We start from the raw sequence: 5,816 nt of genomic DNA, 5'->3' as shown, positions 1-5,816 counted from the left end.
AAATTAAATTACTTAAGGATGAATTTAAGGTTTTTTGATAAAAATCAGAGGTTAATTTATGCATTCATCAATTGGGATTGTAGCAACCTATGCACTACAATCCCTTTCTTTTCGGATGATTGTCTAAGCTTGAAAACTATATCATTTTTCACATTTTATATATGAAAATAAATTTATTAATGATAAAAATATAAATGAAATTAAAAATATAAATTTATTAATATATATGAAAATAAATTTATTAATGATAGAAATAAAAAGACTAGTTACAAGTTTAAATATATCATTTCCCAGATTTTATAATTAGAAAAGTAGATCTGTATTAATTTTTTATTAATTATTTTAAAAATATTATTAATTTTAAATTTTAAATTTTTTTAAATTATAAATTAATATATTATATTATTTTAATCCTAACTTTATATATATATATATAAGTAAAATAAGTAATATTGTTAAAAAAATTACTAATTTATCATGTACCATAAAAAAAATATTAGTATTTATTTAGAGTATAATAAATGAGACTTAAATATATTATCAGAATAAAATTATTAATAAAATTTATATATAATTTTTTTTTAAATAGAAATTAAAAATTAGAAAGTAAAATTTGATATTCTATATTTACCGATGCATTTATTATTAAATTAAATTTATGAGTGCAATTTATATATAATTATAATATAAATTTTGGACATACGAGGGCAAAATACGAGGCAAAAATTTTTTTTTAATGGAAGTAATGCTACGGGTACATAATGCAAATTATGGGGGACAGGGGAGGCAACTGCCTCCCATTGCCCCATTTAATTTATAATAAAAAGATTTTTCTATTTTCATGCCATTAGTAAATTTTTTTTTCTCAAACATCATTAAATATTATTAATAAATTATAATTTACTTTTTAATAATATTTTTAAATTTAATTTTTAAAATTTTATTTAATTATTAAAATAATTTTTTAATTTAAAATTTAAAATTTAAATTAAAAATTAATCTCAATGTTTTTATAAATTGGACCTTAAAAGTTATAATTATTCATAAGTTCTTATATTTATAAATTAATATATTTATTTGTTAAATTTTAATTATGAAAAATAATAAATAATAATTAAATAAAATATTTGTCATTTCTTTTTTATCTAATTATACTAAAAAATAAAATTATTGAGAAAGAAAATATTGAGAAAGAAAAAAGAATTCTTTGGACTTAAATATGGATGTATATTGTACTAAAATTCTTAATTTAATTTTTATTTTATTATTTTATTATTAAATATAAGATAACAAAATTTAATAAACATTGAAAAATTAATTTATAAAAAATACAAGTGCTTATTTATAAATAATTATAATATTTAGAATCAATTTATAAAAATATAGAACGAATTATAATTAAAATAATTATTTTATTAATAAAACAAAATTTTATAATTAAATTTAAAAATATATAGACTAGCTAAATTATATATTTTATTAAACTACAAAAATTAAAATGTAATTTAATCTAATTAAAGATATTTTTGATTGATCTTGAAAAGACTCATAAGCATTTATTAATAGCATTAGAAGGAAAAGTTTCACTTTGTTAATGAGTGAAACTATACAATTTTTTTTTCACAAATTAAATAACAAAACATTACTGATAAATCATAGGCTTTTTTTTTATAATTATTTCTTTTTTAAAAAAAAATTAATAGCATTTTAAAAAGAATAAAATTGGCTTAAATTCTTATTTATTTATTATTAAAATATATATGTAATTAATGGGTTATTATCATATATATTATAATTTAGTGTTAAAAAATAATTTCTTATGTATATATATATTTTTATTATATAGAAAATAAACATTATGATTAGTATAATTATTATAATATTTTATATTTACTTATTTATGTTTATAAATAATTTATTATTATATTAAAATTTATTTAAATAAAAATTTTATAATTAATATATATTAAAAAATAAATACTATTCAAATAAAAAATATGAGATGATTTTCCATATTTTCCAAACTTGACACATTGATATGAGATAGTGTTATTAAGCCTACCCAATTGCTACAACCTCCTTTTTCCTCCACCAAATTCATCCCCATCACCTATTTGCACAGCCACTCTGCCAAAACCATCTTGATTTTCTTTTCTCTTCCGTCATTCTTGAGGACCCACTACGAGAATCCTTGGCTGACTTGCAATTTACCCATGTTGAGTTGATTGAAGAGCGCCAAACAGTGGTTCGCAGAGGTGCATCGAGTTCCGCATTAAACAAGTTGAAGCAGCAGAGGTGTTTTTGCGAAGAAGGGCGATGATGATGGTCGATTATCGGACGACTGTGTGATCTGTTTAGAGGGATTATCTAATAAATAACTTTGAATAGCTATTAACAAAATTATAAAATAACTGTGTGTTTTTATTAGTTATTAAAAAATGTTAATTAATTAGTTATAATTTATTCTTCTTATATATAATTAACCATTGTTAATTGAAACTATAGTAATAAATATATATATATGTATTTATCATTTTAGTTATAAATATATTAATTATTTTATAATTTTTAATTATATGAGTGAATTACGTAATAGTAATATAATATATGTTTATATATATTTTTTAATTAAAATTATATAATTAATAAATACATAAAAAATAATATAATATTCTTATATTGTATATAATATATTATTATTATTATTATTAATTCGGTGTTAGTTATTTACTATTAAAAATAAATATAAAAACATTATAAGTTTTACATTTAGCAATCAAAATTTAAAATAAAATTAAAATTAAAAATAAAAAATTAAAATAATAAACAGAATCATACCGAAATTCTTTAGAATTATATTGAAATTTGATTTTAAATATTCATTTATGGTTTAATTCTGTATTTTGATTTTTAGTTAAAATCTTGTCAAAACTGAAACTAAACAATTCTATTTTTTTTATTATATATATAAATATATTAATATTTTTTTAATCAATGAATTATCAGAATCATTTCTAAAATTAAAAATTCTCGAATTCGATAGTAGGAGTAAGGTGTATATATATAAAAATATATTATTTGTTTTTAATATTATAAAAGTAAGCTATTTTTTAAAAAATACATTTTCATAAAAAAAAAAATTTTTTCAAAAGGAAGAAGATTATTTTCAGCAAATTAAGGCGGCAAGAGAATAACTTATTTATTTAAAAAATATTTTTCATAAAAATTATTTTTTTGTAAAAATATTTTTCGTTAATATTTTTTAATGAAATAATTTATTTTTTATTATTTAATTTTAATTTAAAAAACAAAATTTATTAATAAATTTATATAAAAAATTCTTTATTTTTCTTAAAATAATTTATTTTGTATAAAAAAATATTTTTTATTAAATAAATTTTCTGAGTGTCTAAACCTTAGAAAATATAAAAACTATTTTTTTAATAAATATTTTTTTAAAACAAACCTAACTTAAATATAAATCGAAGTTATTATAAATATAGAGGACTTTTTAAAATATTGTATTTGAAAAAAGAAAATTAATAAATTAGAATTTACAATAATAGAATTTGATATACTACGAATTTATGCACACGATAAATACAGTGAGAGAGAAGGAAGCTATTTGTGGTGGAGGTACATCCTTCTTTCCCATGAGGGAAGGGTACCCTATAATTCACTATTACAAAATGCATTTAAGGCTATGCCTAAAAATATAGGCCTGTATGAGTGATTTAAGAATTGTTCAATATTTTTTGAGTTTATTTATGGTTTGATTTGAACTGTAAACTAAATTAAAATTGAACCGATTAAATTTAAAATCAAATTAGTCGGTTGATTTCGATTTTTGAACTGGATTTCGATTCTTGAACTGAATTAAATCTAAAATCTTGTATAATAAATAAGGAAGAACCCATATGAATACTGAAAAAAAGGTAGGGATTGAAAACATAGGATCAAGATATGACTTTCACCCGATGGTTAGCTAGCTCATATGGAATAGGTCAGTAGCGAGAAGTTGCCTAACCTTGCTAATGGTTTTCAGCCTTTATGCCTCGCTGGTTTTCAACTAACCTGATTTATTTGTTAATTATCTATTGTGGTTTCATACTTGAATAAACCACATAAAAATTTTTCAAATAGCGATGTGGGTTTTCATTCTCCAACGCTTGGAATTTTGGTAACATATGAATTATACATATTCGCAATCTAAGGGCGCATTTAACACTGGATATGTGATGCAAAGTGGTAGCTTTTCAGTAGCAGCTGCAATAATCGTTCTCTTTTGTTGGGCTCAACTGGGTGTTTGGGTGGTTGGGGATGTAAGGTCTTCAGTGTTCCCATGTAGAGGTGATCAGGCAAGCAGTTGAGAGGCTCTCGAATTGATCTGTTTTTGCAATTTGGTTGTTTTTTTTAACCGTTTTGCAGTCTTTTTAATTTGTAGATCAAACTGAATTCTATTATTTTCAGATCTGATCATAAAAATAAAAATAAATTGTTAGAGGTACCCGACAACGGCGCCAAAATTTGACGGGCGTCGAATCCATCGATTTAAAATTGATTTTTCTTTTCTTGATTTGAAATATTTTGCAAATAGAGTAAATGAGTGTCGATACCAAAAAAACTTAAAATTATTTAATTTTTATTAAAAGTGAGAAAAAGAAGAATTATTTGAAATAAAAGAGAGAATAATAAAATTGCTATTAGAGAAGTTGATTTTAAGAATAAACTAAAGAAGAAATCAAATAATGTGATTGGAGAAACAAATAATTAAATTAAAATCTCAACTTAAGGTAATCAAAGTTGGTAGGTTTGCGGTTGATCATTAATTAAAAACATATTACATTTAATTGTCTATTATTTAGTTATAGTGTTCAAATAAGTGAATCCCACCAATTTTTGTTTAAGATTAAATTAATTTGTGTAGCACTTAAATTAAATTCTAGTTAATTAATAATCCCATCAAGCTTGTACATTTAATTAATTAACTACTTTAAGAAGAAAAAAACCCACGTTTGATCAATAATAGCAAGCACATTATTTAAATCAAATTAATTAGTTTCTTAACATAAACGATTAAACAATTACGTATTTACTTGAGTCAATTAACTATTTGTATTAATCAAATTAAACAATTACGTATTTACTTGGTTTAATTAGCTATATGTTGTATTCCTAAGATATTCAATAGATCTTTTGAATTTTTAAGAGGACAACAGTAGAGGTAGTGTTCCTCAAAAATAGAAATTAATTGAAAACAGAAATTGAGATAAATAGAAATTAAAAATAAAATCTTACAACTTAATTAAATATCAACTTGATTAAGTTTCAACGGGGCATAACAAAAACTGCAGAAAATAAAAGGAGAGGAAGGGACATTTGGCTAAAGAGAAACCGAAAGTGATCATGGAGAAGAAGAAAAGAGATGAGAGATATTTTCCTACTTCTAGGGCAGCTTTTATATAAACATTTCCTAAACAAAAAAATAATTATTCACAATTTAAAAGAAAAAGTAAAATAGATCAACTACTCCTATAATGACCCTTATCATAATCCTGATCTGATTGTATTTGTATCTATCTGAAATAGTTTTGAAACTCTGTATAGCTGGCAACATAGAAATCCTACAATTTGTCCGTCAAGGTTGGGCTACAATCTTGGGTAAGACTGTACCTTCCAGTCAAAAAAAATTTTAAAACAGTCTTTTTATTCCTTTTCTTATTTGCAGCTCAAAATTTATTCAAAATCAAATTTTAAGTAAAAATCAATTATTTATATCAAAATTATAATAAAATTATGTAATTTAACATGAAAAA

This window comes from Manihot esculenta, chromosome 9, assembly GCF_001659605.2.
Source record: "Manihot esculenta cultivar AM560-2 chromosome 9, M.esculenta_v8, whole genome shotgun sequence".
NCBI lineage: Eukaryota > Viridiplantae > Streptophyta > Magnoliopsida > Malpighiales > Euphorbiaceae > Manihot > Manihot esculenta.
This window is presented reverse-complemented; position numbering follows the sequence as displayed.